Source organism: Eptatretus burgeri, chromosome 1 (genome assembly GCF_056783735.1).
Source record: "Eptatretus burgeri isolate ZD-2024b chromosome 1, Ebu_testis_v1, whole genome shotgun sequence".
In the NCBI taxonomy this organism is placed as follows: domain Eukaryota; kingdom Metazoa; phylum Chordata; class Myxini; order Myxiniformes; family Myxinidae; genus Eptatretus; species Eptatretus burgeri.
Genome location: NC_140961.1, coordinates 85145303 through 85171164, shown reverse-complemented (window position 1 = coordinate 85171164; position 25862 = coordinate 85145303). Strand labels below are relative to the sequence as shown.

General features: G+C 41.7%; 1 long non-coding RNA gene across 2 annotated transcripts; it reads right to left on the bottom strand.

Moving 5' to 3' along the window:
• Positions 1 to 1656: 1656 nt before the first annotated feature.
• On the bottom strand, positions 1657 to 16659 carry LOC147034889 (uncharacterized). Of its 2 annotated transcripts, XR_015060682.1 has the most exons (4): positions 16207 to 16659; positions 15870 to 15998; positions 12090 to 12170; positions 1657 to 3169 (listed from the first exon to the last, which is right to left on the bottom strand). It is a non-coding gene; the product is annotated as an uncharacterized LOC147034889 (long non-coding RNA). The 2 variants fall into 2 exon arrangements; XR_015060684.1 differs by lacking the exons at positions 1657 to 3169; positions 12090 to 12170 and adding an exon at positions 13493 to 15266.
• Positions 16660 to 25862: the final 9203 nt, after the last annotated feature.

Below are 25862 nucleotides of genomic sequence, written 5' to 3'. Positions count from 1 at the left end.
CCCAGTACACTGGTACTCACTTCGCCGACCTCGGAAGGATGACAGGCTGAGTCAACCCCCTGGTGTATTAATTTAGTGGTCAAACGGGGCTTGAACTCAGGACCTTTTGGATCCCAAGCCGCTGCCCTAACCACTGCGCCAACACCAGGCTCCAATAAAAAAATATAAATATATATATATATATATATATATATATATATATATATATATATATATATATATATATATATATATATATATATATATATATATATATATATATATATATATATATATATATATATATATATATATATACACACACCAACACACCCACACACACACACACACACACACACACACACACGCACACACACACACGCACACACACACACACACACACACACACACACACACACACACATATAGCACTTTATCGAGCACTTTATATAACAGCCTGGTGTTGGCGGAGTGGTTAGGGCAGTGGCCTGGGATCCAAAAGTTCCCGAGTTCAAGCCCCGTTGGGCACGGAATTAATACACCAGGGGGTTGACTCAGCCTGTCATCCTTCCGAGGTCGGCGAAATGAGTACCAGTGCACTGGGCCGGTGTATACCCCGGTTAAAATAGGTGTACCATATCCCTGTGTTGTAAGAGGCGACCAGGGTTGCATCAGGAAGGGTATCCGGCGTAAAACATGTGCCCAATCACTATGCGGATCATACGGATGATCCGCTGTGGCGACCCCGAACGGGAGCAGCCGAAAGAAGAAGAAGATATACATATATATATATATATATATATATATATATATATATATATATATATATATATATATATATATATATATATATATATATATATATATATATATATATATATATATATATTGAAATGGCATGGGTGCAACACCCAAGAGAGAATGTCGCTGCCTTCAGAGTTGGAATCATTGTATTTGCTTCAACCATTATTGTGCTCAGCATGGTGACATTTATCAACAATTTGAGGATGAACAAAACCACGATTTTGCAGTTTCTCAATCTGGTACTTTAATGATGTATATTCACGTATTTTTTATTCTCGTTAGTTATGAAAAATGTTTGAGAATAAAAGGTATGCTATTAAAATGTAAATGCTTCTGACTGGACTCCATCGTAGTTTCAAAGCATATCATTTTGTACACATTTGAATGGGCGGCCATTTTTTTTCCCGTGCCATCCCTACATCTGGAGTACGATAGTACTTCATTATATTATGTGAAAAATTTGATCATGATCAGATAAGATCTCGTAACTTTCAGTTTTTCAAATACATATTGTTTTGGTCGGAATGTCTTTGCAGTTCAGGTTAACTAGTTTGACAGGATAGTTGAGCTGTCTTGTCTGTGTATGATTCCTGACCCAACTGTTAACTATCAGATTGATGCTTCATTGGGAGCACGTTGAGTCACAAAACGTGCCTTCCCTTGGATTGACGTCAAGCTGTGTATCAGTCTGCTCACATTACATGGGTGGACATTAAATTTCCCACATGTCTAGCATTAGCTGGGTGGGCATTAAATATCCCATAAAGGTGTCTTTTAAGAGACTTGGTGAGGCCCTAAGCTGTATAACGCTTGGAGGCCCCTTGTTAAAAAATTACACCCGAAGGTCTCACAAAAATTGAAAACATATGTCTTTTAATTATTTAATAGCAAGGCATTTAAAGTGAAAAATACAAATTATTTTCGAATGAATGCATTTACTGATTACATACTTATCATTTGGTTGGCTTGATCTCTATCATAGATTATAATATAGTATACCATGGAAACAATACTTGAATGTCATTTTAAAAATAATCTTAACATGCATTAATATATGGACAAAATGCTGACAAAATAAGTAATCAGGATCACTTTTATAAATACAAGTAATAATGAACTTGTATGCAAAATCAGAAAAATGATATCAGATATTTTCTGCTCAAAATATTACTTAAATTAATTACATATAAAGCCATTTTAAAATTACACATAAAAATTTGCTACACACGCCATTTAAAAAGGATACATTGATTAATATATTGATTTTAGGTGGTAGATGGTCAGGCAACCCCCAGGTTACTTTTGGAAACTCTGGGAAGTACCACCACTTTGCGTTGGGAAGGCTTAACAGCGATTTTTCATCATTATGGTTTCCCACACTAAGGTAGTAGTTCTTTAAGCTTCATTTACACATTTTTACATGTCTTCTCACATTTTTTGAGGCCCCTGCAGATTGTGAGGCCCTAAGCTGTAGCTTCTTTTGCTTATGCCTAAATCTGGCACTGTTTGCAGGCCACTGTGCTGTGATTAGTCTGCTTGCTGATGGGTTTTGAAGCAACTACAAATGTCGAGGTTTTATTCACAAAGCACATGTTCAGCATACTTGTGAATGTGCGACACATAAACAATGGGCAAAATTTGTTTGGCATGTATTGACAGCAAATAGAATAGAAACACATAGCAGAACATGTTCACGTGACACATGAACTCCTATCCTTCCACAATATCACTTAATTATCTAAAAACGAGACATGATGCCAATCAGAATCACAACTGGAAAGATGTAGAGAGGAAAAAAAAGTAAGTGGAGTACAGAGCAGAACATGGAATGGCTTCTCCCCACTTTGCACAGATGCGTACAAACTCGTACCATGTGCAGACTCGTGCAGCGTGCAAGCTTCCCCTTCGTGGCTCTCATGGTCCGAGCAGGCAGACGTGAGCGCAGGCTTGGCTGAAGCACACGTGGTAAGTGAAGCTTGATGGACAGGAGCGAGACAAATCAAAAGTACAGGCAAATGGGACATGTCGAGAGTCAAAGCACTCAGCAGATCAAGATGCTTGGTAGATCGAATGCAAAGTAAGGCCGCTTGAATGTCTCATGTTCGAGGTGTTCCACAGAGCTTAAAACCATTTGGTCTCACAACCAACTTGATTCACTGTTTGCACATCCGCTCTCGCTACGGAGGTCATACTATCTGTCCGGTCCAAAGATTTAGCTGTTCTGGTCTTCATGGACGTCCAGCTGCATTGCTCTTTTCAAAGGTTAAAACTCATTTGCTGTTGCATGGAGGTTAAGCTATCTGTTCTCTGCAACCGCTTGATCCACTCTGTTTCACGTCCTCCTGCTATGGATGTCCGTCTCGATCTGCTCTCAAGCTATCTGTTTCTGACAACACCAAAAGAGGATGTGTTGTTTTCTTGGTTAAATGTCATTGATGACGGTCATCAAACACACATGACATGCACATGATGCCAGCTGCAACGGCTGCAGGTTAATGATCCTGCATCTCTTAATGTATTGTTTTGCAAGTAAACAAAAGAATGAAGAGACCACTGCAGGACTAAAAAAAATTGCCTCCATTGTGCCCAAATGGGTTTTTTTGCAGGAATTGAAATGAAGTCTTTATTTTCCATGTGGACAAGCACCTACTTTAGAATCTTTTGTAAGGATTAAAAATGATTTTGGTCCATGGTTTTGAAGTAATTGTCATTCATGATGTGTGGACTGTGACGGGGATAATTTGTGACGTGCTGGAAGGGGGATGGTTTTTGATGTGCAATGGAAAAGGAGGAACCAGAGGTTTGAAGGGCAAAGGGCGATACTGTGAGGACAGGCTATGAGGGGTTACAGGTTTGAAAGGTGAACATGGCGAGGGACTTGCGATGGAAGGGCACGTGGAGCCACGAGGGATTCAAATGGACTGGTAGACGGAGGGATTAAAAAGAACCCGAACATTCTAACTCACGATGCATATCACTTCCAAACTCCCTCTACACAAGAGGGAGGATATGTATCTCACATAAACTAAAGAAATATCTGTCTTGGGAAAATCCTATGTGTTTCTGAATGTCTTTTCCGTATCCGCAACATATGAGGTCTTTTCCATAACATAACATAACATTTGTACAAGGAATTACAAGGAATTAAGGCACAAGAGGAGGCCATTCGGCCTATCATGCTTGTGCTGCACCAATACCAGATTTAATCAATCCGTTGATAACCCTTCCCTTCGTGTGCAGCCTTTTGGCAGCTACACTGGTACTCATTTCACCGACCTTGGAAGGATGACAGGCTGAGTCAACCCCCTGGTTGTTAATTCAGCAGCCAACAGGGCTTGAACGCAGGACCCCCAGGATCCCAAGCCACCACCCTAACCACTGAGCCAACACCAGGTACACACAGGTCATTATAAGTTTAGTGTGGTGACACAAACATCATGGGCCAACAAGTGATTCCTTTGCCTGAGTTCTCTTTGTTTCCTTTTATTTTTAATCACAAAGCTTATGAGCCGAATTTTGTTTTTTTAATCGACCTAATGATTGCTGGTCATTGTCAAGAAGAATACTTAGTTGATTCATCTTCTTGTCCACTGAATGCGACATTTTTTTTTTGCTCTTAATTGAGTCAAACGATTGCACAATTTCCCAGTTTCTTATGATGGATTCACTGGCTTCCTGGTGATTCCGTATGTGTTTGCTGATGTTTCAGCAGATGTCACTATCACTTCGTGATGGATCAATGAATAACAGCCATGCCCACGTGATGATTGTAAGTTGCCACAAGTGAAGTTTTGTGTTTACACCAGCACAGGTTTAAAGAAGAACGTGATTGCTTAAACAGTTTCTAGAATGTACCGTTTCTATGGATGGTTTTTGTGGTAATCCCTGTGCTTCATCCTCTTGAAAGCTTTTTGGTGGAATAAGTCGACTCAAAAATATTTTCTCAACTTGCAGAAACATTTCAGCATGAGATTTATGAAAAAGAAAGTTGGATTTTTAATACAGCATTCAAATTCATAAAGTATAGTTCATATTTTCACAATTCAAATAAGGGAATGGTTAGCTTAAAGGTAAATGGCTACCCACACTCGACTCTTAGCTGGGTTGAGCAAAGAGTCGAGTCTAGCCTGGGTTCTAGCCTACCCACACTCTAGGTTCTACCCACACTCTAGCCTGGGTTCGAATCTCGACCCAGCTATAAACTGCCATCCTGGTGTTTCCCAGGCAGGATGATGCATAAAGGTGTGTGCCATTTCTTGGATGGATGATAAACTGGGTGTCCCTTCATGAATAGAAGGTGAGTTATCCCCAGCAACCTGCCAAAACTTCAAATTCGTGCCTGGACTGAGGGTAGCAGATTGCAAGTGATAAAGTCTTCTTGGAGCTTCCTTAACACCAGGTTACACGGCTTGCTATCTTGGAGTGTAGTTGTTGTCTGGGCAGTAGTTTCTGCACTGAAAACAAATTGAACATGTGGTTCACATAATTCATGTGAATGGTTTTCTTCAGTTACAAAGGGCAACTACTGGGGTAGACTCTTTTTAAGACTAATAGGGTTTGAGACAATTTTCGATAATTTGATGACATATTTGATATTATTTTTTTTTTAATTTATCAAAAGCTGTCTTAATTTGAGTCTACTGTATCAACCAACATTCTCCATCTAAACTGACTTGTGAAAATAAAATCCTAGTAATAGTGGGATTGAAGTAACATTGGCCAGAATTGAGTATAACTCAGTTGATTTCGGGAATATCACTATATCCATCTTCATATAAGTCTGGACTGTAAAACACACCAGCAGCAAACTGTTTGGCCTTGCGCAGGGAGTACTGTAGAACTCTGAAAACGATATTCTGAAGTACATTTTCAGTAAAATTAACATCAAAACAAGGACATTCTTGCTGGGCGATTTTAAAATGAAAACGTTTTCTCAAGCCTCACTCACTCCTGAACCAAAATGGATCCAGGGCAGTTTTTGAATGTCTCGCAAAATGTGCGATGTCACCAGGCATTGTATTATGTGGATGCTTAGGCCACATTCACATTGCACCAGCTTCAAGCAAAATGGTGGCATTTTCCATCAATTTGCTGCCATTGCTTTGATGTGAATTGAAGATAAAACCAATGGCATCGGAAATTTCAATGCATTGGGCAATGCCGGCATTTTGCCTGCATTTCGGGCAAGAAAATGGCTTCAGTAAAGCATGGTCAAGGCATTTGGGATAATTTGTATCTCCCGCGATGAGGCCAAGTCTTTGGGTCTCTCTCTCTCTCTCTCTCTCTCTCTCTCTCTCTCTCTCTCTCTCTCTCTCTCTCTCTCTCTCTCTCTCTCTCTCTCTCTCTCTCTCTCTCTCTCTCTCTCTCTCTCTCTCTCTCTCTCTCTCTCTCTCTCTCTCTCTCTCTCTCTCTCTCTCTCTCTCTCTCTCTCTCTCTCTCTCTCTCTCTCTCTCTCTCTCTCTCTCTCTCTCTCTCTCTCTCTCTCTCTCTCTCTCTCTCTCTCTCTCTCTCTCTCTCTCTCTCTCTCTCTCTCTCTCTCTCTCTCTCTCTCTCTCTCTCTCTCTCTCTCTCTCTCTCTCTCTCTCTCTCTCTCTCTCTCTCTCTCTCTCTCTCTCTCTCTCTCTCTCTCTCTCTCTCTCTCTCTCTCTCTCTCTCTCTCTCTCTCTGTCTGTCTGTCTGTCTGTCTGTCTGTCTGTCTGTCTGTCTGTCTGTCTCTCTTTCTCTCTCTCTCTCTGTCTCTGTCTCTCTCTCTCTCCCCAGGCAGGTCGGTGGTCTTTCTGTCTTCTACCGTCTCCTCTCCAGCCTCGCCCCCCTCCTCCCTCCTGCTCTGTCTGTGATATGTCCACCCCCACCCCCTATATTTCTGCATGGCGTACAAAGTCCGCTAGCAACCCCCTTCTGGTAAAACTGCCAAAATCAAGAATCACTGCTTTGATAAGAATTCAAAATATAACAGAGATAAGGATACAAAAAAACAAAACCAAAATCAAGAAACAATCAAGAATCGCACTTTCACTCTTTCATTCCTCTTTTTCCCAACTTTGGAACAAACTCCCACACTCTCTTCAATCCCACTTTTCCCTGAAGCTCTTCAAAACAGCTGTTCATTACCATCTCTTATCTCCCCCCATTCAAAACTATGATCTTTTCTCCCCCCGTTAATCCACCCCAAACCCACTTCCTTCAAATACCCTGCTGTCCTTCCTGAAAGTCCCTGCCGTGTCCATTTTGTTTACCCTGTGTACCCCACCCCATCCCTCTTTCTTCCATAGATCTCCTCATGTCTTTGTTCCACACTTTTTATCATTCCCTCTCCCGCCCTTCTCCCCTTGTTGTGCGTTCTGTGTGTTCGTGCTCATACGAGCCTCGACATTTTATGGGTTTTTTTTCAATGATATGTATGTCATCATATTTAGCAACCATGGTTTGCGAGTACACTTGAGCCATTAAATGACTACCAATAATCTTGCCTAAATGATGGAGGTACAGTATTTCATTTATTCTTCTGCAAATGATATATCTAGCTTATCTGGAATCGCAATTCCATTAAAGATATTGTCATCGTTCACCGTCTGTCCATGTGTCCGACCGTCCATCCATCCGTGTCCTATTTCGACTTCTCCAGCCAACCCGCTGGGCCAATCTGCCTGAAACTTGGCAGCAAGGTTCCGTTCCTGACTGGTAAAGGCCCTGTCACACCTTGACGATTTAGCCAACGTATGCCTGACGTGTGCAAAATTGGGCTAAAACGCCGGCACACGTCAAATACGTTATGAGTAAGTTTGTATACGTTAAGAGCACGCTGGCATACGTCGTAGTACACTGGCATATGTCGTAGAACGCTGGCATACGTCGTAGTACGCTGGCAAACGTCATAGTTCGCCGAGCTGTTAGACAAATTTTCCATGCATGAAATTTTCCGAAGTATGCCAGCGTATGACTCACACGTTCTGCATAATGCTGGCCATAAGTTGTAGGCATGCTACGCAATCGTTGACACACGTCGACACACGTTACTTGTAAGTTACTCATAAGTCGAAACACGTCGAGGTAATGTTTTGCGTACCCGAAACTTATTTATAACCTATAAGTAACGTGTTGTCGGCACGTTACCTGATCGTTGACGCACGTCGACACACGTTACTTGTAAGGTACTCATAAGTCGAAACACGTCAAGCTAATGGTTAGCGTCAGTGTTCCAGACTCCCTGGTTTTTTTTTCTTCGGTATGATGGTGATATTGAGACTTCGATTTCTAGTGCGGTTATAATATAATATAATTAAAAGGCTGCCGCTCAACGATTTAAATCATAACCGTCATACCGAAGAAAAAAATAAAAAAAAAACAGGGAATCTGGAACACTGACGCTAACCATTACCTTGACGTGTTTCGACTTATGAGTAACGTACAAGTAACGTATGTCGACGTGTGTCAACGATCGCGTAGCATGCCTACAACTTATGCCAGCATATGTGAAATGTGTGTCATACGTCGAGAACGTTGAGAAATTTTCAACATGCTGAAAATTTATCGACGGACTCGGCGTACAATGACGTATGCCAGCATACTACAACATATGCCAGCATTCTACGATGTATGCCAGCGTGCTCTTAATATATACAAAACTTACCCATAACATATTCGACGTGTGACAGCTTGGTTCGGCAAATTTTTCATATGTCGGCATACGCTGGCTAAAACATCAAGGTGTGACAGCGGCTTCACACTTCGATGTCTAGTGCGGTTATTATTTGAATCGTCGAGCCACATCCTATTAATAACCTACGGCACGTGATCGTCGGCGATACACTGCCGTGTGCTATGCATAAGTTAGACTATCGTTGGGCATAGGTTCTGAACGCCGACAACACGCTAAGCATTCGTTGGTTTAAGTTATGTATATGTGATTAAAACGTTTTGTGTAAGTTACTAATACGTTTAGTGCTGCAGAATGGTGGAAGTATTGTACACTTTTGGTGATAAGCATGAAACTTTGCACAGTTGTAGTGTTTTATCTACTGAACAATATTAGATATGGGGCCAACTGAATTTTTTCCAAGATGGTGGTCATTTTGGCGAAATTACCGATGCAACCATATAAATTAATATATTTCCTATGATTGGTTGGAAAATTGACCAGAAATGTGAAATGTCACTAACTTTTCCCTTATCTTTCACATGTTCTTCATTTCTTAACCAAGATGGCTTTCAAATTCAAAATGGCTGCCAAATTCAAAATGGCTGCTACATGATAAAATGGTGACAAACATATGAATGTGTAATGTGGTAATTGTACCATGCATCACAGTTAACGTTCTTCCAGTTAATCTTTGTATATCGCACGCATTCATCCATTCATTCATCCTTCATCTTCTTCTTTCAGATCAGTATCTCCATATCACAGTGCATGCTGTTGTTAGTTGTCAAAGCTGTGGTGGTGGTGTCGTAATCAAAATACCAACAATGGCTAAATCCTTCAAGAATTTAGACCCCAGACAACGTCCAGAAACTCCTTCAACATCTGAATCATCATCATCGCCGATAGATTGGACAAAATGCATTTTGTGTCAAGAGATATCAAAAGAACCACTGTGATGAACAGCTGATTTAAAGAGGACTGATATTGACATTGGTACACTTTATGATAATCTTGCAAGTAATTTGATAAGATTCAAAGAGCTTCAGAGTCTTCCAGATAATATAAACTTATCAAGGTTAGACAATGGAACAGGAGTTGCTTCAACTCTAAAGTCGAATGCAGCTAAATGGCACAAAAAATGCAAGGATAAGTACAACAATACCAAACTTCAACGGGTAGAAAACAGGAAAAGAGATGAGTGTGAAACCAACAGTGACTCGCCAAAAAAGAAAGTCACTCGCTACAGCAGTGGTGGTGCAGCCAGAACATCGCAAGACACTTGCTTCTTTTGTGGTGAAAAATCAGATAAACTCCAAAAGGCATCGACGGAGAAACTAGACAGAAATGTTCGGCGATGTGCAGAAATTGTGTGAGACCATATGTTAGTTGCCAAATTGAGCGCTGGAGATATGATGTCCCAAGATGCAATGTACCACAGCAATTGCTTAAAAAACACTCTACAAGAAAGCAGAGTGAGTGAATTGTTCTGACAGCGGAGAAAGTTCTTCTGATAGACAACTGCACGGCATTGTCCTGGCAGAGCTGCTTTCGTATACTGTAGACTGTCGTGCAGAAAGCATGGAGAATGACGTAGCACCGGTGTTCAAACTAGCAGATTTAAATCAGATGCACACTTCAAAACTAAATGACCTGGGAGCAGACACATCTACTCGAGAACACCCGACCAGACTGTAAGAACGAATATTAGCCAACATACCAGACTTACAAGCCCACAAGCAAGGCAGGAACGTTCTTCTTACTTTTCAGGATGACATCGGACTGGCACTAAAGAGGGCATTTGAAAGTGACTGACGAGGAAGCTATCGTGTTGGCAAAGGCAGCTGAAATCGCTCGTAAGGACATTCTGAAGCTTGAAAAGTCTGTATTTATGGGGAAATTCTCCAAGGAGTGTCAGCACCAATGAGTTTCTAAGTCTCTGACGACCCTCGTTGGGATGATAATGGGTGGATCATACATAGTGCAGCAATCAAGCAATGCCACTGATACCCAGGCGATACTAACTGTCTTGCAGCTTATACGCCAAAATGTCATAATTCGACGACGTGAAGGATCCACCTCTCACTACCACAGTGTGGATCGTGAGACACCCCTGCCTACTTATGTCGGACTCCTCATCGATGCCAGGACAAGAAAGCATGAGTTAATTGACAGAATGTATGACCTTGGGCTCTCCGTATCATATGACAGAGTACTTCCCATTTCAAAGGATTTGGGTAATGAAGTTTGTGCAAGATATGAAGCAGAACATGTTGTTTGTCCTGCAAACTTACGCCATGGTCTATTCACCACAAGTGCAGTTGATAACATAGACCACAATCCTACTTCCACGACCGCTCAAGGGGCATATCATGGCACAGGAATATCCCTCTTTCAGCACCCGAACAACGATGTCCATGGAGTAGAGAGAGACAGAGAGATCCTCCGGCAAAGTGAGTCTAAAGAGAAGAACTTATCAGAATTGCCAGAGAAATACACCAGCATACCACCGGCTTCCCTACATACAAAAGAACCAACAGTACCAGAAGTTTCGGTTCTCCCACCTGCTTCATATGAAGGAATGTATGCAGCACTGCAGGACAATGCCAGGTGAGTTCAATATGTTCTAGTAGTCGGACCTCGCTTTTTGTGCATCTGCCAACACTTATATTTATTTATATTTCGAATACGAGTAGATTATTGTGAATGTGAACACTGAACTGTCGCACTGTTTGTGCCTATATGCTTATTTCTTGTTGCTTTATAGGTGGCTCAGTCATGTGAAAGACATAGTTGAGTCTCATGATAACACTGTTCAAGATATGGAGGTAGATCTCCTCAACTACTTCAGCATGGCGGCCATCTTGGATTTCTGGGCCATTTTTTTAATTGTTGCATTGTTGAAATATGAAAACATCAATATAGAAACTAGCTATGCAATATCATGGTTAAAGAGCATGAAAAATATGAAATTAGTACATTTGAATATTACAAACAAGTCAGAAAGCAGTTTTTTACTCAGTGGCGGCCATTTTGAATTTGGCGGCCATCTTGGAAAGAAACTGAAATGGCCCCATATCTAGAAATGTTCAGCACATTAAAAGCGACATCTGTGACAATTTTCGTGCTTATCACCCAAAATGCACAATTGGTGTTATGTGGGACCATTCTGCAGCAGTAGTTATGCATACGTCCAACATGTTATTATACACCCAAAAATTAAAAAAAAACATCAATAGTTCAGCGTACGCCAGCGTTTTACCTACATTTTGATACGTTGACATACGCTGGCTAAAACGTCAAGGTGTGACAGCTGCTTAACAGGGAATACAAAACTCGTTCTGGTCACGTGACATTAAGTAGGTCAAAATGGCGGACATAGTAAATTCATTCAAAAATCCTCTTCGACAGACCTGCCAGTCAGAATGCAATCAAATTTTGGTTGCAACATTAGGCCAGCGTAAGGATGTTGACTTGCAGAGGCGATGTCGATCACGTGACCAGAAATGTGTCAAAATGGTGGACTTCGTAAATGTTTGGGAAAATCGCGCAAATTCCTTCAAAATCTTTCCTCCCCAAAGCCACCAGTCAGAATGCTACGAAATTTGGGTTACAGCATTAGGCCAGGGCCCAGATAAGCTACAGTCTTGTGGTCTTATTTTTAACTCACCTGGAACGTAGTTCCGGGGAGTTTATGGGATGGCGTGTCGGCCGTCCCTTCGTCCGTCCACAAATACTTGCAACTTCCTCTCTGAAACCACACATACGATTTCAATGAAACTTTACCACAACATTCATCACCGTTTATGTTCCAATGTTTGTCCATGGCATTAAAAAAAAAAATCTGGTCCTAAGGGTGTCTACGGGGGTTATCCCCAAAATAGGTATTTGCTTTCTTCTCAGAAACTACACATGCAATTCTGATGAGATGACCAACCTTCATCACCAGCGATGCACCAAAGTTTGTTCTCGGTAATACCAAAAAATACCAGGGTCTGAGGGATTGAGGGAGGAAGTTTTTTTTTTGAGGGGGGGGGGTTGCCTCCCAAAATATGCATTTGCTTTCTTCTCTGAAAATCCACATACAATTTCGATGAACCTTGACCACAACCTTCATCACCTGTGATGTACCAAAGCTTGCTCACACCATGAAAAAGTCGGGTCTTAGGGGTTGTGAGAAGGGTTGCAATCTCAAAATATGTATTTGCTTTCTTCTCCGAAACTACACACACAGTTTCGATGGAACTTGACCACAACCTTCATCACCCGTTATATACCAAACTTTGTTCACGCCAGTAAAAAATCAAGGTCGGGGAGTGGGGTTCTACGGGGGGGGGGGGGGTTGCCCTACAAAATAGGTGTTTGCTTTCTTCTTAGAAACTACACACACAATGCTGATGAAACTTGACCACGACCTTCATCACCCATGATGTACCAAACATTATTGATGGCATTAAAATTGTCACAGTCTCAGGAGGTGAATGGGAGGGGGGGGGTTACTCCCAAAATATGTATTTTCTTTTTTCTCAGAAACTACACACACAATTCCGATCAAACATGACCACCACCTTCATCACCCATGATGTACTGAAGTTTGTTCACGACATAAAAAAAATCCATAGGTATTTATTTACTTCTCCATTCCATATTTTGTGGGTCACTATGCCTACCAGTGGTTCCTCAGTTATCTTATCCAGCTGCTACCAGGTGATTGCCTAGGGTTATTGCTCCAATGTTTATTATTATTATTATTATTATTATTATTATTATTATCAGCACACTATTTTCTGGTAAAATACTTAAATGATATACCTTGCCCTACTTGAAAAAGAGATCAGGATTCAAATAAAGGAAAGTGTCAATATTTGTTATGTTTCATAACCCCAACCCCCCTCCACCCTAATCTGGCTTTCCGACAATTTTCAACAATAATCCAATATAACCAATTACGATGTAGTCAATGTTTTTTTATAATCTCAATTCCAAGTACAATTTGTTAAATCACATTACCAAAGCCTTCACTCATCAAATAGGTCATACCATGGAGATGATGTCACCCAATCATCCCTTTATATGAGTTCTGCATTGTCATTTAATCAAGGATTGTACTTCCTGTGGTTATTGGAATATTTTTCTTTATTGTCATTTTGCAGAGTTATTTTCACTCAGCAATACACAAATCACACCAAGTAGTGAATCACAAACAATAAGCTTATAGTTACGATTGGGCAATGTATTTGCAGGCAAGTAAGGAAATTGGTTTAATACTCTGAGCAATTGAATATGCTATGGAGCTTACAAATTTTTTTGACAGAATGGAGTCGTCTGTCAAAAGATGTTGTTGGACCCTGATTAAACAAATCAAAGATGCAATTATAAATGAACATGAAATAAAGATTTTCTGTATATGTGGGAAAACATTTACATGCCTTGACCAGGAATGAAATCCAGGTCCTCTTGAAAACTGTACCAGTGATCTACCCTGCCATCTGAGTGATCTCGGCGACCCACAGGCTGAATACGCCATTCTCCCACATATAGATGCCTTTCTCTTTCCCCTGCTGCTTCCGGGGCACTCACTGCCAATCATAGGAGCAGCAAAGGCCTGCCCACGAGAGGGTCTTCCCCCTGTAGGGGGCCAACTCCATGACCGCTATTTTCACCACAGGGGGCATAGTAACACAATTATAAATGAACGTGTTCAATAACACAATTATAAATGAACCTCAATATAAATTATAAATAATAAAAAATTATGTTACTTCGGCCACTGTGGTGGATTATAGCACTCATGGGATTGGCCCCCCACAAGGGGAAGACGCTCTTACGGACAGGCACTTGCTGCTCATATGGTTGGCAACGAGTGCCTCGGAAGCAGCAGCGGAAAGAGAGTGGTATCTATATGTGGGAGAATAGCGTAGTCAATCTGTGGATCACCCAGATGACTCAGATGGCAGGGCAGAGCACTGGTATGGTTTTCCAGACGACCTGGGTTTGATTCCTGGTCTGAGCATGTAAATTTTTTCCCACATATACATAAGATCAAAGATGCTGCTGCTTCTTATGTGTTGTACAAATCCACTATCGCACTGAAGATATGTATGGCAAAAGTGACTTGATGATATGGCACATTGGACGCAGCTGTAAGATGCACAGAATAGTGCTATGATATGCCACGGTGCCATTATTTACTGCAGTTGGGATAATGTTGGATAATGTTGGGAAAGGACAATGGTGTGAGAAGATAGTGGAGAGACAGTGATGGAGGTTGGAAAGAAAGAGGTGGAAGAGTATCTTGATGGAGTCAAAGATGCACAGGTAGTGGACAAAAAAATGGAAACACCAATGTAAAGTCACTTCAGAGGGTTTTGGTCACCACGAGCAGCCAGTATGGACTGCGTTCAACATGGAATAGAGTCCTCCAGTATCTGGAATTCTGTCAGAGTGATGTGGCACCTTTCTTCCATGAGAAAGTTAATCAGCTCACACCTGTTTGATGGAGCTGGAAAACGCTGTCTCAGGTGTCGTTGCAGAAAATCCCATAAATGCTCGATTTGATTCAGATCTGGTGACTGAGAAGGCTATGACATATGCATAACATAGGTGTCATGCTCATCAAACCACTAGGTGGTCACTTGTGCTCTGTGTATAGGGGCATTGGAGGTCTCTTCTTGCAGCTATGGTAGCCATTATTACAGGCAGCAAGGCATGTGCAACATTTTTATGCATGACCCTATGGGATGCTGGGATGTTATTTGGTTAATTAACACATGGGCCACACGTATGTGGAAGCCGTTGCTTAGTGCCCATCATTTCCACAGGTGTTTCCATTTTTCTTGTTCATTACCTGTATGTATATGAAGCATACAGGACAAGGAAGGAGGGTCAAATATTCTGCATAGATGGCACATAATAGGAAAACCAATTGTTGCAAAGGTTCACCATTATATGATGCAAAGGTCACTGCTATATTTCTGGACGAGCACCACACAGCATATGGTACACAAAGTCCTGATGGCAATGATACCAAGCGCTATAATTTTTTTCCCAACAACCACAGGGTTTCACCAATAATTTGCAGCGGAATTCCCCAAGCATCACTTCTGACATTTCACAAGCTTTCACTTGCCATTTGTTTCTGGAACTCTGTCTCTTTCCATAATCATAATTCATAACTCTTCATCTATTCACTCAGCAAGGTATCAAACCACAACCATTTCATCTCCTCCCACGACGAGAAGCATAAACTATTAACCCTAGCCTACCTGCGCATAGATTTTTTTTTTTATCAAAATACATTATGGATATGTCAAACTTGACCACGTGCATTTTGATGTTGGATTTATGATCCCATTTCTGTGAATATTTTGTATGATTGCAGTCACGTTTTGGTTTCTGCCCTGACCACTTTCATTTTTATTTTTTTTTGCCATTCCCCACTGCCCCCTACCTGTCCAGGCTGTGAGTCTTGCAGTCCCCATGCCTTCCCTTCCAACAGTTCCTGTGATCCCATTTCGACTGTTCTCCGTGGTTATGAACTGTTTCAAAAGTGGGAAATGCTGCGGACCGTTCACGCCATCTAGTGACACACAAACAAAGTGAGAAAAGACATTCGATTTGAACAATAGAGCAGACATAAATTAATACATTTGGAGGGTCATAGAGATGTGTTGTTGTTGTGTTGACCCAACACAGGTATAAGTTATTCATGGAAAAGAATGGTAAGGTACCACTGCAATGGCCTACTTATTGTGTAAGATACGGCAAGATAATGAAAAACTGGATACCTTAATCCAAGTACTGTTCCTGGGTTCTGCTACTTCTTGAGCTGAGTTCCTATGATTGACAGAACCTCCTCAATCTTTTCAGCGAATCTTTTAGCCCCTAACTTTCATCCATCCAAAGTGATGTGCAGCACAGCTCTCCAAAGAAGAGTGTACAACCATTAAGGCAATTTTCAGGCCTTTTCTTTATTTCACCTTCTTATGGGGTTCGCCGAGACTGAGTCTGATCCAATCTTTACTGGAACCAGGTGGACATGCCCAACGTTCGGCTGTGGTGGAAATATGGAATGCAGAATTTATCCAGGGTGCCGGTGGGCGGTGAAACTCAACATACTCTTTGTGATTGTCACCGTGGGATCTAAAAAGCCGATGAATAGCCCCACTTCTGGCAGGTGGGTCCTCCGGCTTAACATACTTCCAATTGACCGAGCACACATAAATGGCTCGGTTTGCATGTGAAACACCAGATAGTTTATCGCTGGTTCGACATTTGAACCTGGTCTCGACAGCTCAAAGACATACCGTGCCTCTAAAATATCCTATCAGCACACAAAAAATTTATTTTGTGTTGTTTTTTTTTAATAAAAATGCAATACATAGGAGCATTTAAAATCAAATGTGATTTGTGTTTAAGATATTCAAATTTGGGCTACCTTGCATTTTGAACGAGGTATGATTAATTACAATAACGTGCGTAATTATGAAAACGTCAAGAACTATGGACAATGACGAATAAAATTTAATGCAAAAATACACTAAATATCTTTATTTAAGGGGAACTAAAATAAAATTTCATAAACTGAAAATAATTACAGCTGATAATTATCCATTCTTTTTCACTTTATGCTTTTGTTTCAAATAAAATGCACCATAAATTAGTAAGTGCAACTTAGTGGATTTTCCAGTAATTTTAGTCTTCCGTTTATGGGTCTATTGAGGTCCATAAAGACCTCTACAGACCCATGAAATCACTTTGTTCCAAAAGGAAAAATATTATTGGGCTGCAAAATCAACGATGACATTGCATGTGCTTTACGCAGCCAATCAGAGACACACACAAAGGTCAGACATTTTATGTGGGGTAATTCATGAAGTTCATTTTGCAGTTTAATAATATTATTTTGAGGTATAAGTGAAACATTGGATTACGGTAATGTAGTATGTATTCTACTAAATTATCACTTTTGTAAATTGAAGGTGTTTCAGAGGTTCTGTGATTTTTTTTTCTTGGTGTATCTGCTTCAATGTCAGTCGGTATGCAAAATTACCGTGCTTTCCCATCGTCTCGGGTCGCTCACCTGCATTTGATTTTTAATTAATTTATTTTTTTTTCATTGATTTATATTTTTATTTACAGATGTTTTCCAATTGGTTCTGTGATTTTTTCCCGGTGTATCAGCTTAGATGTCCATCGGCACGCAAAATTTCAGTTTTCTATGTCACTCGAGAGGTACTGATCTTCAATATCAGTCAGTGAGTCAGTCAGTGAATCAGTGGTTAGGATGAGCTTTGTATATTAGACTATACTATACTATACTATACTATACTATACTATACTATACTACACCACACACTCACACATCACACACGAGAAAGCAACGGACTTGATTTCAGATAAACACATGCTGTTCTTGGGGGGTATCACAACTTCCCGTGATGTACCTGAAGTTGTGCACTTGAGTCGATTTCCTTTCCCCACCCTGACATAACTTCTGGGTGCAGGCCATGCCATATTGTGATGTCACTTTTCTCTCTATCGTCAGTGGGGGAATGATGAAGAAATCTCTTCCTCACTTCATAGTCTTCCAACCCACCCAGTTTGTCTTTGCTCTATCCTCTCAACACTGAACATCAAGCAGCACGTCCTATTTTCAAAGTCTTTTGTATGATTCTGCTAGTGTTAAAATCGAATTGCTAACCTTTCAGACTCACAGCAGACACTCCAACCATTATGCCAGCAAGTTTAGTACTTTGCACACAAGGACAAAATTGCACTTACTTTATATTGTGCACTTTGTGAGAGTCTGTTATTTTCACTAAGTTTTTTTTTCACATTTGAATGTTACACATTACTTTGGAAAACTTAGGTCGGAAATTTTCACAAAGTCGTGTGTAACATTGAACCTCCTTTTCATACTTCAATCATGGTTATCCATTCTTTCTTTCTTCAATGGATATCTTTATGCATTATTTTCATACCTTCTTAGGTGCAAAAGGCACAGACTCCAGGAGCATTTGGGGACAACAAGGAAGGATGGGTACCAAGTGTGAGTGGTTGGGGACACAATAACTGGAAGCAAACACAGAATTGAGACATTCAGCCTTCTCACGAGTGGAGTCGGCCGTGGTGCCATTTGAAGAGAGGGAAGCAAGGGGGGGATGGAAGGGGAGTGTACTCCAGATACTTAATTAACAAGACAACACCTAGTTTTAGAGGAGGGAGGTAAATTCGAAAGGTCAATCTTGAGGTTGGACAGATGTTGTTTTCTCCCTCTCCTGAGAGTGGGCACACACTTGTTGCAGACTTTTTGGCATGCATTGAGATTGCCTTCAGTTGGATTTGCCTTCCAGAAAGAGAAGGCAAGTTGTTTCAGAGCAACGGCCTCAGCGCAGGATTAATATTTCAAGAATATGCAAAACTTGTTCTGTTCCATGACCAGCAAATAACCCATCATTATGCATGGGATATTTGTCATACTTCTACGTTATCTATGGCATATTTATACCCCAGGCTCACCAAGCAAAAAGATGGGATAAGCAATTGGTTCATGTCTGTCAGTCTGTCCGTGTGATCAGTTTATGATGAAGGAACAACTTATTTAAATTGAATATTCTATTTTGAACACAAATCAGAACATGAATAGGAAGAAAACATGCCGAACACAAGAAAACATGCCGAAAAACAATAATGATTAAAAAAAAAATATGCGTTTTTACTATACTTTGGCCATAAATTTGTCCTGGTTGCACATATGCCTGGTGTTGGCTTAATGGTGAGGGTGGTGGGTTTGGTATTCTTGGATCCTGAGTTTAAATCCCACTCAGCTGTTGAATTAATACCAGGTGAGGTTGACTGCCTGTCATCCTTCCAACAATGGTGAAATGAGTACCAGCATGCTGGTATTCTGTGTTGGAGTGGCGACCCATCCAGGATTGTGCCCAATAGCCAAGGAGACTGCTTAGGCAGCACCAACACTCTGCACAGCATATGGTCCCGATAAATGGATGGATGGATTGCACATGCGCAGAGAGAGTAAGCTTGGTGTTGGCTTAGTGGCTAGCTTAGTGGCTGGGGTGGCTGGCTTAGGATCCTTGGGTCCTGAGTTTGAGCCCTCTTGGCTGGTGAAGTAATACCAGGTGTAGTTGACTCAGCTTGTCATCCTTCTGAAGTCAGTAAAATCAGTACCAGTGTATTGTTGGAGGGACACAACATCAGAAACACAGTTATGCTTCCAAGAAATGATAGCTACCTGGCAGATAAGCTGCCATATGCAAGAATGGAACAAAGAGGAGTGTGATAATATTTTTACTCTGTCTGCCTGCCTGGCAGTCAAACAAAATTGGAAATCCTTCCAAACAGGATACTTACTGCTATTTAAGGACATTATAAAGGACACAAACAACAGGAATGAATAACTAATGTCACGTGTTCGATAGGCTGATGGAATTGACCCTGGGTAAAATGGCATTAAAACCCGGAATTTATTTATTTACACAACTTTAAACATCTTTTAAGCATTTATTTCAATTGAATTATATACTTGAACACTATAACACAAATCCGTTCATTATACTTCAAAGAACCATCCTGCTATGTATCGATATATACAGCCTGAGAGGACGTGGCATGTGAGAGGGACAGCATCGGGGTGAAGAAGTCTCTGCCACAATGGCTATGTAAGTATGAGGCCAATTGACGCTGCATTCTATGGTGATCAATAAAGCTTTCATCTCCTTAACTGAAACTCATTGTCGTCTTATTACAGTGAATACACACAACACACACACATACACACACACACACACAACACACACACACACACACACACACACACACACACACACACACACACACACACACACACACACACACACACACACACACACACGTGTGCAGCCTTGTTTCTGCAAGTTGCATCATTGGTTAGGGATACAACTGATGTATGATGGTGCTGATGCAGTGCTCCTATTACCAGTTTACTGGTGCTCATTTCGCTGACCTCAGAAGGATGACAGGCTGAATCAACCCCACCTGGTGTCATTTCAGCAGCCAAAGGGGCTCAAACACACAACCCTAAGATCCCAAGCCAGCCTAAGATCCCAAGCCAGCCACCCAAAGCGCTAAGCTAACAACAGGCCTTATTGCAGTGTCTAAGGGTGGTGGATAACAATGCTTCAGTGCAATAAACCCCTGGATTTTTTTATTAGCCATCTTTAATATCACTATTTCATTAAAATTGAAGTACCTTTTCCCTGAACACTGAGTGAGGCCCAATATAGAATATTGTGTGCAGTTTTCATCACCACAACTCAAGAAGCACATAGCTGCCATGAAGAGGGTTCAGCCCAGGGCTCCGATATTGATGTATGGCCAAACTCGACTCAGCTATGAGGAGCGGGTGAAGGAGACAGGGCTTTATTCACGAGAAAGGAGGCAGTTACGAGATATGATGGAGATGTTTAAGATAATGAAGGGTATAAACAAAATAAGTGAAGAAGAATTGTTCAGCCCAATAGAGAGTGATCGGACCAGAGGCCATAGCCAGAGAGTAAAGAAGAGGAGAGTTAAGATGGTAATAACGCAGTGGTCTTTCACTCGGAGAGTAGTTAATGCATGGACGGTCTCCCTGGAAAGGTAGTGGCAGCATGAACAGTAATTAAGTTTATATTGGAATTAGATCGGTACCTGGAAGTGTTAGAGATAGAAGGGATATTTGCAGGATTTTTAGGTAGCTCGAGTATGAATGGGTGAGTGTGTGCATCTGTATGGAGTGTCTTGTCTGTGGGGTCTCGTGAAGCAGTAGTGTGTCGTTGATATTGCATGTTTCTCACCCAAGAACTGCCTTTGCCCCCCACCCTGAAGAAAGCTAAAATAAATAAATAAATTGCTTTTTTATTTTTTATTTACATAATTAAAATAAACATATTTCCCCATTATATTTTACCACCTTGGCATATTACTGAGCATGTCATATTGTCTCATCCATATTCCTCCCTTCATTCCCCCAATGAAATTGCGTCATTGTAACGGATAAAATTGGTCTGGTATTGATGTGGCGCAGGCAGGATGGGCCGAATGGCCTCCTGGATGTCGTTTCCTTGTGTATCCTTGTGCACCAACCCTGTGTGGGGTATCGTGTTCTATGACCTCTCCAGACATATTACCTGTAATAAAGACTTTTGCCAGGCAGTGCTATATAATACACATTTACATAGAGAAAATTGCTATCCTCCCTGACCCCGAATCCCCAGGTAATATTTTTTTACCACCTAAAACCTTCCTGTGCACACCCCGAGTACAATCACCAGTTCTCAACTCATTCCGTCCCACCCCCTAAATGCTTCCCCCTCAGCTCACCCTCTAAAACCTCTCCCAACAATCCACACATTCAAACCTTCACCTGCACCACACACAATCAAACCTTCCCCAACCCCCCACATACTCAAACTTTAAGCCTCATCCCACTCTGCCAAAGCCTCTCCTTGTCCTCGCAAAGGTCCCCTCATCCTACACCATCCTAATGCCCCCCCATGTCTAACCATGTGGACCTCAAACATCCGGGGCCTCCATTCTATCCTGGACAGATCCCTCAATCCAGGCTGCTGCGAATAAACCAGACATCATTTGTTTAACAGAATCATTCTTTCCATCGGACGCCTCCAACTCCTTCGTGTATCTCCCTGGCTATTGTCTCCTCTGGTTTGATCAACATAAATCCCATCCTAATGACAGAATTGTGCGGTATGTCTAAACCTCAATTTCTCCCTCTCCGTGTTCTGCTCTTACACCTCCCAAACCCCGGGACTACCTCTGGCTGTAATTTCTGCTCTGATCCTACATCATGTTTGGCTGTGTGTTGTGCCATCCTCCTAACAGTGATGACTCCATCTACATCTCTCTCTCTCTCTCTCAGATGGCATGGACCAACTCTTATTCACTCATTCCAACTCTGTCTTCCTCATATGTGATGATTTCAAATGTTACCATGTTAATTGGCTGGGTGTTGGTACCTCTCTCACCAACCATGGCACTTCTGTAAAGGACTTCTGGACTTCATGGGACTGACTCAATCAGTAAATTTTCCCACGCGGATTTCTCCCAAAGCAAAATCTCCCCTTCTAGATTTGTTGATGACCCACTTCCCCCACCCATGTATCTTGCTCGTTTTCTGCCATAGTTGGCTCATCTGATCATATGCTTGTGAATGTCAACATCTCTCTGGTCATTCTCACAGAACAGCCTCAGTGCCAGTGAGTCTGCCAGTTCACTCAGGCAAACTTGTAAAGACTGCAAGCGGGCATCAAGACTGCAAGCGGGCATCTCTCTTCAGGACTGGTCTCCTAAATCTACCACCCCTGATATTAATTCAGCCTAGGAATTCTTCCACAGAAGCCTGCTCTCTCTTATGCACAGATTCATCCCATGTAGTCTTCAGTTATCATACCCATGCTTCCGCTCTTGGTATTCTGAATCCTGTGGTAAGGCAGTTGCTTTAAATCAACTTGCATTCTCCTCCTGGAAGGCAAGTCAAACCGAAGGCAACCTCAGATCATTCAACACATCCCACAACAAGTATGTGTCTACTCTCAGGAGAGCCATAAAACAACATCTACCCAAACTCAAGAATGAGCTTTCAAACTTATATCCCTCCTCTACAATCTGGTGGAACCTTGTCAAGTTTGGCTGGTGTATGCTTCCCTTCCACCCCTTTCCTCACTTCAAATGGTACAACAGCCAACCCCACCCATGAGAAGGCAAAATACCTCAATTCTGTGTTTGCTTCAAAATCTTGTGTCTCCAACACCTCTTTCTCTCTGTACCCACCATTCCGAGTTGTACCCAACTGCTCATGAATTCTCCCTCTCCGAGTACTGCTCTTACACCTCCCAAACCGTACCTCTGGCTTTGACTTCCCCTCTGCTCCATACTTAACCTGAGAAGTAAGAAAAGTTTCCGGAAACCCTTGACTCTCTGCAACTGGACTGGACAAGATCAGCTCACATGTCCTCAACACCTGCTCTGCTGATGTTGCACTTCGTGACTCTCAGCCCTTTTCACCCTGTCATTCATCGTAAGTCATCTTTCATCTGCTTGAAAATCCACCAACATAACAGAATTACAAGAAAAGGTGCAAAAATGGATCCCCTAAACTACAGACCAATCAGCTTACTTCCAATCATCAGAAAGGTCATGGAATCCATCATTGCAGTTGACATAAAATCATTCTTTTTCACCAACAATATCATCCCAGATCATCAATTTGGATTCAGACCTGGTCATTCTACCTTGGACATGCTGTTTCTCCTCTCCCAACAATGGTGTAAGCACTCAATATCAGACCTAAGACCAGGGCCACTTCCCTGGACATATCTCGAACTGTCGATACAATCTGGCATCTTGCCTTGCTCTCCAAACTCTATGGAATCCAAGGCCAACTCCACTCTTGGATGACTGACTTCCTCCACTCTTGTAGCCGATGTGTGGCTCTCAATGGAGTCCTTTCTTCTCCTCTCCCTGTCAAGGCTGGAGTACCCCTAGGCAGTGTTACTGGCCCATCCTATTCCTCACATTCATCAATTATCTCACTGATTTTGGAAATCTCCTCTTTATCTCTTTGCCGATGACTCCACTTTCTGCCATGACATCCCTCATCCTTTTGACAGATAGGCAGCAGCCTCTTCCCTCTCCTGAGACCTCGACAAAATCACAAATTGGTCAAACACCTGGAACATGTCTTTCATTCCTGAGAAATCCTTCTCTCTCTCTCTCTCTCTCTCTCTCTCTCTCTCTCTCTCTCTCTCTCTCTCTCTCTCTCTCTCTCTCTCTCCCTCTCTCTCTCTCTCTCTCTCTCTCTCTCTCTCTCTCTCTCTCTCTCTCTCTCTCTCTCTCTCTCTCTCTCTCTCTCTCTCTCTCTCTCTCTCTCTCTCTCTCTCTCTCTCTCTCTCTCTCTCTCTCTCTCTCTCTCTCTCTCTCTCTCTCTCTCTCTCTCTCTCTCTCTCTCTCTCTCTCTCTCTCTCTCTCTCTCCAAAAGGACAGTTCCGCAAGCCCTCTTGACGAGGTTCAGTCACTCAACCTCTTGGGTCTCACAATCAGCCATGATCTCACTTGGGCAACCCTCATTTCAAAGCTGGCTTCCAAAGCCAGATGGTGACTGGGCATCTTCAGTCATGCAAAGTCCTTCCTTGGCACACCTGAGTTCCTATCCATCCACAAGGCTTTCATCTGCAGCTCGATGGAGCACTACTGTCCCCTCTGGGCTGGCTCCCCTGACTCACAACTTTCTCAGCTTGATACCATGGAAACCAAGGCTTTCAAGTTCATTAGAATCTCTCAGGGTGAAGCTGAGTTGATGGGCCTATCACTTCGCTATCACAGCCAGTTTGGTGGTTTCTCAGACTTCTTCCACCTTATTTCTGGTCTTGCACCCTCTGCCCTCTCCATGGTCTGTCCCCCCCCCCCAAGTATCTGCAGGACACACATGGTGCACCAACAAACCCTCCTAGTGAAACTGCCTAAATCCAAAACCATTGCTCACCTCCACTCATTTATTTCTCTCTTTTTCCACCTTCCACACTCTCTTCGATCTCATGCTTTCCTCCCAGTCTTCAAAACAGCTGTTCACCACCATCTCAGGTCATCCCCCCTTCAAAGCCATGATCTTTTCTACACCCATTAAACCAATACCACCACTCCCAAAATTTGACTTATGTAGCCATTTTGTCCACTCTTTACATTCTTCCCTACCCCTCCTCGTTACCTGCAACCCTTGTTTGTCCACCTTCGTCTGCTTTCTCCCTCTGCCTTGTTATTGGTGTGTTTCTTCAACTTCAACTGTTTTTCAACTCAACCCTTTTCAACTTCAACTCAACCCTTTTCTTCAACTGTTCCCTTTGTTATTATGTGTCCTGGTCTGTTCTGGGTCCGAGCTCTTCCACGAACCTAGACCATATATATATATATATATATATATATATATATATATATATATATATATATATATATATATATATATATATATATATATATATATATATATATATATATATATATATATATATATATATATATATATGTCAAACAAACAGATAAACAAGCAGACACTTCCCCAATTACATATGCAGTAGTATCATGTCATATTTATGTTACAGGCTGCTCACCCTGCAAGTAAGTTGATCAGTCTTCGAGTAATTTAGACCTTAAGGGAATGAAATACACAAAGAAACTTCGAATATTTGGCAAGTCAGGATTTATAGCATGAATGGCAGTGCAACTGCCTAAGTTGCAAGTTTTCCATCATGATATTGACAAAATATGATCTCACCACAACCTGTAATAGCAGCATTTCATGGGCAAGGCATTATTCCATCACAACATACACAGCTTTTCAGAGTGGATTTTTAAAGCCGGGTGTCCAATCTGCTCGTATTCGCTTGACGGA